The sequence below is a fragment of the Phyllobates terribilis genome, unplaced genomic scaffold, assembly GCF_046119375.1.
Source record: "Phyllobates terribilis strain yellow unplaced genomic scaffold, ASM4611937v1 Scaffold_10__3_contigs__length_209671492, whole genome shotgun sequence".
Classification (NCBI taxonomy): Eukaryota; Metazoa; Chordata; class Amphibia; order Anura; family Dendrobatidae; genus Phyllobates; species Phyllobates terribilis.
In genome coordinates, this window is record NW_027362770.1 from 147,936,517 (window position 1) to 147,950,618 (window position 14,102).

The 14,102-nt window shown below is 40.1% G+C and overlaps 1 pseudogene; it reads left to right on the forward strand.

Moving 5' to 3' along the window:
* Nucleotides 1-13,865, forward strand: part of LOC141164058 (DNA-directed RNA polymerase III subunit RPC2-like) — a 104,940-nt pseudogene extending 91,075 nt beyond the window's left edge.
* The last annotated feature ends 237 nt before the right edge of the window (nt 13,866-14,102 follow it).

Below are 14,102 nucleotides of genomic sequence, written 5' to 3' on the forward strand. Positions count from 1 at the left end.
TAGCCCCCGCAACATGCAACAGCGTTATCAAGATGCAATGGCAATAGTAACAAAGTATGGAAGACCTGACATTTTTTTAACAATGACCTGTAATCCTAAATGGCCGGAAATTACCGAAAATCTACAACCCTGGCAGCAAGTTGAACACAGGCCAGACTTAGTTGCACGCGTATTTCGACTAAAACTCAACAGCCTTTTTGAAGACATCAAAAATGGGCTTTTTGGAACAGTCGTAGCAATGGTACACATCATAGAGTTTCAGAAACAAGGTCTCCCACATGCGCATATACTAATTATTTTAGACGCGGATTCCAAGTTTCGCAAGGAGGACGAAATTGACAACATAGTGTGGGCTGAAATTCCTAACCAAGAAAAGTATCCTGAATTGTATAATATTGTAATCTGTAATATGGTTCATGGCCCATGCGGTGTAGCAAATCCAAAAAGTCCATGCATGGAAAATGGAAAGTGTGCGAAAGGGTTTCCAAAGCAGTTGAAACAGCACACTGTTAAAGATTTGGATGGCTACCCATCCTACCGGCGACAACTGATTGATAACATTGTACACAACAAAAAGATTATAAATAACTCAAGGATAGTTCCATACAACCCGTACTTATTAAAACGCTACAACTGTCACATCAATGTTGAAATCTGTGCTTCAATAAAAAGTGTTAAATATCTTTTCAAGTACATCTACAAGGGGCATGACAAAGCTAACGTCGAAATACAACAGAAAACAGTAAATCACGATGAATCATCACGGTTTGTTGACTCAAGATATGTCAGTGCTCCAGAAGCTGCTTGGAGAATATTTGCGTTTCCAATGCATTCACAGTCCCATGCCATTATACGTTTAGCTATTCATTTACCAAATCAACAGCAGCTTTATTTCTTTGAAAATGCTTAAGTCGAAAATGTCTCAAAAAATTTAAGCACAACGTCAACATTAATGGAATGGTTTTTTCTGAACCAACGTGACGAAAACGCAAGGCAGTACTTGTATCGAGAGATTCCAGAGCATTACGTTTGGAATAAAACTTGGAAGCCAAGACAACGAGGACTTAGCAGAATAATTGGACGCATGTATACTGTTAGTGTCAAGGATCAAGAAAGATATTGCCTTCGGCTGTTACTACTGCATGTCAAAGGAGCTAGAAGTTACGAAGATTTGAAAACAGTTAATGGAGTATTGCACGATACATTTAAAGCTGCAGCTTTGGCTTTAGGACTTCTATTGGATGATACTATGTGGACACTTACTTTAGAAGACGCAGTTACCCTACATATGCCTAAGAAACTTCGTGAATTGTTTGCCTACATTTGTGTCTTTGGACCGCCTACAAATCCGGCTCAACTTTGGACAAATTTCAAAGAACATATAATTGAAGATTACTGCTTACGTCTTCACAACAAAAGTGGAAATTGTCAAAATTGCGAATCTTATGCCATGCAATATGTCCAAAATGTCCTCCTACTGCATGGAAAAACGTTTTCACACTTTAATTTGCCACAGCCGGTAAGTCAAGTTCCACAAATTCAAGAGTATGACGAAGCTTCTGAATTATTGTTGGCAACAGAGAAGAAAAACTCCTTAAATCAACAACAACGGATTGCATATGACACTATTGTGAGCGCTGTAGAAAACCAAGCCGATCCAACGCCAAAATGTTTCTTTATTGATGGTCCTGGAGGCAGCGGTAAAACATACCTCTATGAAAATTTAATGCATCACGTTAGAGGGTTGGGAAAAGTCGTATTGCCATGGCTACAACAGGTATTGCAGCAAACCTTTTACGAGGAGGTCGCACTATGCATTCACTCTTTGGGATACCAGTTCCAGTCAATGAAATCTCCGTTTCCAGAATCAAACAAGACACATTTGCAGGAAAACAGTTAAACAGTGCAAATCTTTTGATACTTGATGAGTGCACCATGGTGCCCAAATATGCTTTGAGCTTAATTGACAGACTTCTGCGTGAAGTTATGACTACAAATATTGCAGAAAAAAATGAAATTACTTTTGGAGGTAAAGTTTTTGTCCTTGGCGGAGATTTTAGGCAATGCCTTCCAGTTGTACCAAATGGAACAAGAACAAATATTATCGAGTCCACCATAAAAATGTCTGACCTTTGGAAAGAGTTTAATAAACGCCAACTAATTAACAACATGCGATCTTCTGACCCAGAGTACAGCAACTGGCTTCTTAAACTTGGTAATGGTGAACTTAGCAATGAATATAACCTTGCAGAAGACATTATTGAAATACCAGAAGACATGTTGTGCACTGACTGCATCGTAAGTGATGTTTTTGGACAACGCGTTGAAATAGATGTGAACGACCAAAGCAGTGTTGAGAGGGCCTCTTCCTATGCAATTCTCTGTCCCAAGAATGATGACGTAGCTCTGCTAAATTCCCGTGTGATGGATAGAATGCCTGGAGAGTATAAATTGTACAAAAGTGATGATTTGGTGGATGTAGACAATGAAGATGAACGAGAGCATTATCCAGTTGAATTTTTAAATAGTGTTACGCCATCAGGAATGCCATCCCACAGACTACAACTTAAAGTTGGCGCAATCGTCATGTTGCTGCGGAATCTAAATACAAGAAATGGTCTATGTAATGGAACTCGCCTTATTGTTACTGGACTCCATTCCCACATAATTCAAGCAACAGTGATCACTGGATCTGCAAAAGGAGATGAAGTGTTCATTCCACGCATTGATTTATGTCCTTCAGACACCGGTCTTCCATTTAGGCTTTGACGTCGACAGTTTCCAGTAAAACCAGCATTTGCCATGACAATAAACAAGTCACAAGGTCAAACTCTACACCGTGTTGGCATATATTTACGGGAGCCCGTTTTTGGTCATGGACAACTCTATGTTGCATTTTCAAGAGTTAAAATGAGATCCAATGTCAAGGTGCATGTTTTGGATACCCATTTACAAGGAAAGTTGCTTACAGATAGTCCAAAAGTATTCACCAAAAATGTCGTGTACAAAAATATTTTAGGATTGATATTGTTAAGAAATATGTTCAAGGGTCGTACTTCTTTTGTCCGATGATTTATTTTAAAATATTGTTAGATATTCATGGAATAGTTTATATATTTCGATCATCTGTTTAATAATTTTGTTCAGTTGTATTAAGTTCTATAACCAATAATAGTTAATAATAAAGTATTATTTTACACCGAAAATTCTGTGTATTCATTGTATTATTGTTATATCTTCATAGCGACATCTGCAGCATGTGCTACTAAAGTGAATGCAGATTTGTGCCTCTCCACGCACTTAGTCCCGGTGTGGAAAGCAGCGAATCTACAGACAGCAGCTAATCACAGCAGTATCTGAGAGCGCGTGCTGCGCCTCCGATCCTGCGAAGAGCTGCTGAAAACAGGACAGACAGCGCTGGAGCAGAGAAAGGAAACAAGGGGAGGATTAGCGTTTAGTTTTTTAACTGTGCTGTAGAGATGGGGGAATGAGTAGGTCATACAAAACCAGGATAAGGGGGCTATACAAGCTAAGATGAGAAAGCCGTACAAACCAGGATTAGAGGAATGACGGAGCCATACAAACCACATTGACAGACCGCGCTGTGGATGCTGGATGTGACACGATGAGGGATAACCCCGCCCACAGCTCGTCATTCACTGTGGTGCGCGGAACAGCAGATCCCTGGCTGCAGCCGCAAATAGTCGTGATGTAAACGGAAGCAAGATCCGGCTGCAGGCGGGAGAATTACGTACTGGCTGTGCGTCGTCAGCGATGTTGTCACAAGCTGGATTGACAACATGACGTAATGACAAAATTCATTAGGGGCACCGAGGGGATACATTGTGAAGTTAATTAAAAGTAGTGCACAACCCATTTAAACACTGCTTCACTGCTTAGTCGCGCCCGGTCGGCCGCATGCATATTCTAGAATACCCGATGCATTAGAATCGGGCCACCATCTAGTCTATTATACTCTTGCACTGTATTGGTAAAATCGTTGGAATCATTTTATGGGGCAGAGGTTTTGGTGCAACTTTGAAATATACTCAAAAAGCTCTAAATAGAGAGATTTATCTGTGCGCTTAAACTTGTAAAATGACCCACAATTTAGTGTCTATATCATGGCTTCATCCATCTGTACCCTTTTAAGGGGTTGTCCATTATTCGGACAACCCCTTCTCAATCTGTATGTAAAATAATAGCTGTTCCAGCAGTGTCGGCATTGGATCTCCCGAGGCTTCCGTGACATTGTCATGAGATCCCTGCAGCCAATAAGTGGCTGCTTCACTCTCCCCTCCTTCAGACATAACTGACATTCAGAGGAAGCCAGTTCCAACACCACTGGCATCGGAGAGGAGCATAGCTGCTATTTTACTTGGGGTAAACATATTGATTGAGAAAGGGTTTTCCAAGTAGTGGACAACACCTTTTTAAGGCTCTAGTTGTACAATCAAACTTCAATTACCATAGTTTCATAGTTTTAAAGTTAAAACAAGACAAAAGTCGATCGAGTTCACCCTATACCCTACCATGTTGGTCCATAGGAAGGCAGACACTCCATGAGGCAAATGCCAATTGCCCCATATTAGGGGGGAAATTCCTTTCTGACTCCACATACGACAATCACACTAGTTCTCTTGATCAACTCCCCATCACAGAATTTAGTACCCATAACCTGTAATGTTTTATCATCCAGGCCCTCCCTCAACTTTTTTAATGAATCAACCATTACAATATCATGTGGTAGGGAATCTCACTACTCGTACAGTAAAGCATCCTTTGCCTCTCTGCTTGCACAGTAAAGAATCTTCAACTGTGATGATTAAAGCTTTTCTTCTGCTAGACGTAGAGGATGCCCTCTTGTCATCATTGCAGGCATAGGTGTTTAAAAGATCAGGCCTAGTGGTGTTACAAAGGGGCTTATTGTAACATGTATTTTTTTCATTTTTATAATATTTTTTTTCTGCAGGTGTATGTGGATTAATAGTTCAGCAGGAAGATATGCCATTTTGCGAAACGGGTAGCTGCCCTGATATCATCATGAATCCTCATGGCTTCCCATCTCGTATGACCATAAGTGTTACCGTATTGATATTTCTTATGGACTTTTTTTTCCTTGGAGTTTTATATAATGGTGCAGAAATTAGTTTGTACAAATTGGTGTACATGTGAATTGTGCTGCTGTTTCTTCAGGTAATTCAGATTTTTTTTTTTTTAACTACGTTTGACCCTCCCATAGACTATAAATGTCTGAACAGTCCATACTTTACTCTGCACTGACATTCTAAAATGTCAAGGTAGAGTAAGTAGCTTGCAAGACATTATGAAGCTGTGGGGGCAATGAGCTTGTTGTTTGATACAACCCCCCAAACAAAAGGCAAACAAGGTTTATTACCATGTCTGCCCTCAATGCTGAACGAGCGCTGGTGTATACAGATTTGTAACCACTGACAGTGCTTCCTCCTCCGGACCCAGGTATCATGTGATTGCTGAGTATGAGAAGAAAACAGGAGCTGCTGGGTCCTAAAAAGAAAGGCAGGTGACTGAATTTTCCATTTACTGGGTCTAATATACCAGCCCCAGTTACAGGGGAAATCGGCAATCAACAGAATGTATGAAAGTTCCATTCCAGCGTTTTTTTTAAATTTCACCACAACTTGGGTATCAGTAATACATATTCCGTGTGTGGCGTAAAATAATCTTCACCGTCTTCTATTGTTTCTAGTGCTGCTCCGGTCTTTCTCCGCCATTTTGTGACCGCAGGTCAGACTTTTGGGAAATCACTGACAAACTGTTAATTTAGCTCCTAATATAAGTCTTTGAGAGCCTCGTTCTAAGTCTCACAGGCTTACATTGAGAAGTTACTTCTGGTCCACACAAAAAACACTGGAGTAAACAGGATAGTCACAACTAATACCTTACCCTCTGGTAACATTTTTTAAAAATGCGGTATTTTAATACATTAAAATGCTCCCTAGCGGTCTTTAAAGACTTCATGGGGGACACAGTTTGTAAATTTAATGAAAATCAATAAAACAAGAAACATGAAGCTGGTGAAATAAGTATTGAACATGTCACCATTTTTCTAAATAAATATATTTATAAAGGCGCTGCTGACATGAAATTCTCACCCGCTATTGGTAACAACCCATCCAATCCACACAGGCAAAGAAATCAAATCATAGATGTCCATAAATTGAGTTATGTGTAATAATGAGAAATGACACAGGGTATCAATTATTGAACACATGGAGAGAGGTGCAATAAGCCATGGAAATTCATGACACCTGCTGAAATCTATCAGTAATTAGAAAGCTAACCTACCACTCAGTGAAACATATCAGCTGGTTCAACAGATGGCTTATAAATAGGTGTTTCATTACCAAGGTGCCACACAAGAAACCTCTTACGATGGGTAAAACCAGTGAGCTGTCTCAAGATCTTCGCAACCTTATTGCTGGAAAACATACTGATGGCATTGGTACAGAAGAATTTCTGAAGGTTGCAGTGAGAACTGTTGAGGCCATAATCTGAAAGTTGAAAGAACATCATTTCACCATAAACCAGCCACGACAAGGAGCTTCACGCAAGATTTTAAACATAGGAGTGAAAATAATTATCAGAAGAATTGTCCAGGAGACAAGGATCACCTATGGAGAGCTACAGAAGGACCTTGAATCAGAAGGTATTATTGTTTCAAAGAAAACAATAAGTAATGCCCTCAACCTCCATGGCCTGTATGCACGCTCACCTTGCAAGACTCAATTGCTGTACAAAAAGCATGTTCAAGTGTGTTTAAAGTTTGCTCAACACAATTTATACAAGCTTATGAAATACTGGGAAAATATAGTCTGGTCAGATGAGACCAAAATTGAATTTTTTGGATGCCTTACTGCAAACCATGTTTGGAAGCCAAAAGGCACTGCATATCACCCCAAAAACACCTTACCAACAGTGAAGTTTTGAGGTGGGAACCTCATGGTGTGGGGCTGTTTTCAGCATATGTCACTGGCAAACTTCATATGATTTCAGGAAAGATAAATGGACGAATGTACTGAGACATTCTTGCTAAAAATCTGCTGCCATCTACCAGGATGATGAAAACGAGGGTGGACAATTCAGCAAGACAATGATCCCAAACATACAGCCAAGGAAACTCTCAATTGGTTTCAAAGAAAATAAAGCTGCTACAATGGCCGAGCCGATCACCGGACCTGAATCCAATAGAAAATTTATGGAAGGAACTAAAGCTCAGAGTTTATAGAAAGAGCCCATGGGACCTTCAGGATTTGAAGAGTGTTTGTGTGGAAGAATGGGCCAAAATCACACCTGAGCAATACCTGCGACTAGTTTCTCCATACAGGAGGCGTCTTGAATCTATCATCACCAACAAAGGATTTTGTACAAAGTAATAAATTTCAGTAAGTGTGTTCAATACTTTTTCCCTGTGTCATTTCTCATTATGACACATACCTTAATTTATGGACATCTATGATTTGATTTATTTGCCTGTGTGGATTGGATAGTTTACCAACATCTGGTGAGAATTTCCTGTCAATAGCACCTTTAGAAATATATTTACTTAGAAAATTGGTTTAGGGTTCAAGACTTATTTCACCCGATGTATAAATATCCCCAAAAAAAAGACACTGCCTATCCGAATCGCTGCTAAAATCCCTGCCCCCAGCTAAAAAAAAAAAAAGGTCCAATATATAACAATAATTTCTATGAGACAAGGAATGCAATTTAAAGGGTTTTTTATTGGTCTTATGTTGTAAAAAAAAAAAAAACACACATTTCCTATTTCTCTTTGCATTTTCCCTTGTTAGCCGAAAAAAATGACAAAAATTAAGCCCTATATTGTGAAAAAAAGGCAAAAACTATTTGAATATCCAAAAGAGAGAATTTTTTAGTGCCACTAAAACCGCATGAACGATAAAATTCGAAAATGTGCTTGGTCACAAATGTGGGGAAATGGCCTGGACCTGAACTAGTTAATATGAAATACGTGAGTGGTATGCCAATTTTGATCTCAGTTTGGAGTAAGATGCGCCAACTCTACTAATAGGCCAATAAACTTGGCGCATTTTTCAGCTGCTCATGCACCAGCATCAGAAAATGCATTATTCATGGCTGGTTGACTACTTATTGCAATAGCTTAGCCAGCCCCCTTCTTTGTCTGTGCATCTGTGAGAGAGGGGGGGCTGGCCTAGCTTTTGAAATGAATCCGTACCCAGACTCCCCTCACACACACCACAGATGACACTGGCAACTGAGAAAAAAAACAAAACCTAGAGATTGGGACGTTGTATATTTTCTTTATATATTTCCACCACAAGAGGGAGCCCTATGAAAACATATTTAGTGGGTGTGTCTTCATTAAACTCTCCTGATTGGTGACTGCATTTTGTCTGAATTTTATCATTATTTTTTAACTTTATGACTGTTCTAACAGAAGATCGAATAGGGCCAAGCATCTATCGGATATTTCTGACATGTCCGTACCATAAATGTAACAGATGGGACAACCCCTTTAAAGTCCCAAATTTTTTTCAGGAATGTTCTACGGAGTCTGGCAGGCAATGGGTAGTTTCCTAGCCCATGAGGCTGCTTATTGGGGGCAGAATCCTGTTAACGTGAAACTAATAAACCCCCGGCTGTTAGTACCGTTGACTTTGGAGACTTTGTGATCAGGGAGTGACATCAAGTCCCTGTAAGAAGTATGAGCAGTAATCCAGAGCAATGTTATTTGTCACGGTGTATAAGATTGCGGGGGTCTCTGGATCGCAATTATTAGGAGATAACCGTCAGACTGAAGAAATGTCAATTAGTGTGCTTATTACACAGCTGTGATCTTTAACCCTTAGGATTTTAAGACTTCTATAAAATGATAAAATAAAATAATTAAAAATGTAATTGGTGCATCTACTAAACTGCATCTGTCAACTGTCCCTCTATTACTTTTTATATTTCTCTTTTATAAGGGATATGTAAAGGTTATATTTCTGTTTACTGCTCGAGTGCGTCTAAATTAAAAAATGAAGAAACTTTGTAATTGGTCTTGGTTAAATATCTTCTATCGTTTTGTTTATACTTCTGATGTAGAGTTCTATGAGTATCCATGGCAACAGACTACAACCAAACCCTCTGTGTAGTCTGAATCGGCAATTCTATGTTACTTTTTTTTTTCCATTTGCCAACCTTTTCTTCTTAGTAGGGTAGAGAACGTGGTGTAGGCATGGATACACATGGCTGTGGACCTGAAGCTGAAGGATGTCACTTTTTTGTTAATGGCAATTTCTATTACCCAGAATTCCCTGAAACATTTCTCTGCATGTCTCTACCCAGGTCGGGAAATTGATTGAACTATTAGCCGAAAAGGCCGGGGTCCTCGATGGAAGATTTCAGTATGGAACAGCTTTTGGGGGCAGCAAAGTAAAGGATGTATGTGAAGTTCTCATTCGATATGGTTATAATTACCTGGGAAAGGATTTTGTAACATCTGGGATAACTGGGTAAGAACTTGCAATAACTGGTTTCTTAAAGATGCCAAAGACTTGACAAAAGTTTTGCCATTTGCTTCGCTAGGCAAGATTCTGATATACCCATCTCCTCTTCTCCATAGATTCTGGTTGCGATTAAACTATTATTTGTGCTGTTCCTCTTTTGTTCCTCCTGGAAATGATTAATAAATTGACCACTAGACACAAATACTCCCTATACACTGTGAACCGATGATTGAAAAATTTCAGATTATATAGACAAACACTCTATTGACAAGGCAAATCGTAACACCCAGTTGCCATAAATTTCCAGGAGGAATAACAGAGGAATTGAAAAAAATATATTTTTATAGAGGCTTCAAAATGTTGGTGGATGTTTTACATTGTAATGAAAAATAAACAAAGTAGCATACTGTAACGCTGAGTATGTAAATATGAATAGCATTACTGCTATAGAAAATTGAAATAAATAAGAAATTTTAGCGCATGTAAATATGAAGTATGAAGTATGAACAGCATTACTGCTGTAGAATATAGAAATAAATAAGAAATCTTAGCGCATAAATTGGCCAATTCATGTGTACCTGACAGCCGCGGTAACGCCTTACCGCGGCTGTCAGGTACACATGAATTGGCAAATTTATGTGCTAAGATTTCTTATTTATTTCTATATTCTACAGCAGTAATGCTATTCATACTTCATATTTACATGCGCTAAAATTTCTTATTTATTTCAATTTTCTATAGCAGTAATGCTATTCATATTTCATACTTCATATTTACATACTCAGCGTTACAGTGTGGTACTTTGTTTGTTTATTGTACATGGAGGTAGCTCCTCTTAGTAGGCACCTGTTCACACCTATTTCTTGTAGTGGAAGTGCCGTCATTTTCTTTGTTACATTGTAATTAAGACTTTGCTGTATGTATTTGTACTCCTTTTGTAGAGAACCTCTAGAGGCTTATATTTACTTTGGCCCTGTGTACTACCAGAAGCTGAAGCACATGGTGTTGGATAAGATGCATGCCCGAGCAAGAGGACCCAGAGCTGTTCTCACAAGGTAAGGTAGCAAAAAGATTTGCAGGACCCTGGTCCAACGGCCATGTTGGTATCCTCCTACTGACCAAGTGCTGGCCCTGGGCTCAAATCCACAATATTGTAGATTTCTGGCAGAGGATTAAATCTCCTGTAATCTAGCAGGAGCATGTTGAGTGTCTGGCTGTTAGACGCAGCTGGGGACCCTGGCAAGTAGACAGAAGCAGTTTACTACCACTTCTGTCTTCTATTTTACCAGCTTCTTAGCACTCAATGAACATTACTTAGTTTATGGCTTGGTGATCACATGATCGCTAGGTGTATGCAGGTGTATCAGAGCTCCTGGGTCCTTACAGACACAGATCAGCTGTGTCCGTGACATTTGGAACTTCAGGGGGCGGGACGGGGCTTTTTTTCCTCTGTAACTGTTTCTCCTATGAATGCCCCAGTTACAGTGGAAAAAAAAAATTCTCCACACATCTTTGATCTTTTGGGGAACAAGCTTATCAAAAAATATATATACTCGCAAAAAAAAGTAATAAAGTAAAAAGTCTCCACAACAAGAAAAAATCAGATTTTTTTTCACATAAAATATATTTTATTATATACTGTACATGTAAGAAAAAAACAAACAACCTAAACCAAAAATCATTTTTTTCAATATTTGCGTCACTAAAACAAAAGAATTTATATGTACCTCAAAACAGTGAGAGAAAAAATTACAATTTGTCTGAAAAATACTACACAAAGTATATTAAAGAAAAAAAAAGACATGACTATTAATTGTACACTGATTAGGCTACATATCTTGTAAGTGGATTACTGCTATAGCTGATCTTGGGATCCTGCCCAGATTCTACTAGACAGGCGTGTTTATTGAAATCCAATCCCTCAGCCTTGATTTGAGTGCACGGTCCTCCGTGTCGGGAGAGGTGACCTGACAGCATCTGTTCCAGACATGTGCAGAAAAGGCTCCGGACAGAGCCGCTGTCAATGAAAGCTGTGACCATGTCTCCTGTGTGCTGCTGTCGGCTATGACAGTGGAGGTATTCCAAAGCAAATACCATCACAGATTTGTTTTTTTGTTTTACCAAACAATACCTAAAAATTGTGACTTTTTTTAATTTTACACCGAAATCTTTTTATTTTTTTTAAAACGTGGAAAAAAATGTGCATAATAATGTGTTCCTATTTAAAATCACTGTGAAGTGAATGTAAAAAGCATTTTTTACATTTTGGAGTGGAATACTAAAACTTTGTGTGAACGTGCCCTCAGTTTTATATTCTCCTCAATCATAGGAGTATGAGCCGCACACTTTTTAGCAAGATTTTTTTCTTGCTAAAAAGTGCGCCTTAAAGTCCTAAAAATACAGTATGTGTGTATGTGTATCTATATATTGCTTCATGGTTTTCTAAGTATGTACAGCAAGTTATTTTGACATTGCTGTGCTTTTGTTCACAATTTTTAACATTTATTGAGCCCTTTGTCAGGCGGAATCCGCCTGAAAAAGAGGCTTTGTGCACATACTCTTAGGGACGTTACTCAATCTTGTCGGTACTATATGTATATGTTGTCACAGTATGAATTATGTTAGTGATATTTGTGCAAAGTTCTTTTGCATCTGAAGGTTTTTTTTGTGCGCGGGGGGTCCTAAGTGCAAATAGCTATTCCAATATATTATCATGAGCATGACATCCGTGTCAGCAGGAGTTACTGGAGTGGGTGCGAGTTATGTGACGTTTGTCAGACCGCGTCACGTCATTGTGAGTGATGTGGAAAGGAGTGTCATGAGTGTGTTATCAGTGTTTGCTACATCAGTGTGAGTGTTGCTAGTGACATTGGGGAGAACACGATTGTCGTCAGTACGAGCGTGAGTGATATCAGTGAATAGTGTAGCACATTAATTGCACAGATATAGAATTCGCATATACTCACACTATGCAATGTCTCTGTAAAGTACACCTCTGATTACAGTTTTCTGCCGTTTCCCCAGGCAGCCTACTGAAGGGCGATCCCGTGATGGTGGATTGCGCCTTGCAGAAATGGAACGTGACTGCTTAATCGGTTACGGGGCCAGTATGCTGCTACTGGAGAGGCTGATGATTTCCAGCGATGCCTTTGAGGTCGATGTTTGCGGACAGTGTGGATTACTTGGTTATTCCGGCTGGTAAGTGTCTGTATCTAAAAAGATTGTCCTGCAAGAAAGTATTTACACTTTTGGACCATGTTTTAGGCACAAGCCCCTTCCTCCTAGTCATCAGTTTGAGGGTTGTGGAGGACTCCAGTCTATCAACCCCTACAGATGATGCAGGAGATCTAGAGTTTATTTTCCTGTACAGTTCACATATAAAAAGTGGGTCCTGTTAAATTTCTACGAACTTAAGGAAAGTGGTCGGTGACCAAGTTGGAACTTGTGAATACAGAGCGTAAATATGTCTTCTGCTATTATTATTATCATTGTCATGCCCATCATAATTCTAATTATCCCCCCCATTGTTATTCTCACCCCCAAGTGCCCTCTACTACTACAGCTATTGATACTCTAGGCACCACTGCAGCCACCATAGTTTTGGCCGCAGCTGCCGCCGGGTGCTCTGGCCGCCGCCGCCGTAGGCTCCGGCCACCGTAACAATCACACACGCCAGTGATCACTAAAGTACTCGATACACATTAGACTATTGAGTATAGAGGCCTCCTGACTGTCCCCCGATTGAAGTTGGGGGGACAGAAGGATCTGGCATGTCTGATTTGGGACTGCCAATCCTTTTGTTATTGAAGAGAGAAGCCGTCGCCTGAGATGTCTGGTGGCGGCTCTCTCAGAGAGCACAGGAGCGCTCGGCCAGCTTGCGTTCCTGTGTATGGGGAATCGGGAGAGAGCTGTCGGTCCAAGGGGGCATTAGTGTGCAAATTACTCACCAGTCACTCTCACCACTCATATCAATATCACTATTGCCACCAATTTAATAATTATGGTGATGTCCTGGAGGGATAGTCTGGTGTCGGCAGTCTGTGAGGGCGGCCAAATATGTGTCAGTGTGCGGTCAACACAAGCGAGCCATGCCAATTACTGTTACCCGACTCCGCCATCGTTATCCCCCTCCAACCTCAATCACACATTCCTCATCACTGATTTTTGTGACTTGTTTCCTGATCACTGTGTATATATCTCATCAGGTGCCATTACTGTAAGTCCTCCTGCCACGTATCTTCTCTAAGGATCCCCTATGCCTGCAAACTCTTGTTCCAAGAACTACAGTCGATGAATATCATACCCAGGCTAAAGCTGTCAAGATACAACGAGTGACCATTATCCTACAGACCTCGGGCCGATTGGTTTTGGCCGGCAACCGTGACCAATCAGCAAAGCGGTCTTGAAATTTAGCAACTATATCGCTGATTAGTCCCGACCGCCGGCCGTGACCAATCAGCAGAGCGGGGTTTAAATTTTGCCCCAATAATGCTGATTGGTCGCGGCCAGAGAACGTGACCATTCAGCAGAGCGGTGTTTAAATTTGGCGGCAATAATGCTGATTAGTCGCGGCTGGCAATTTGGCGCCAA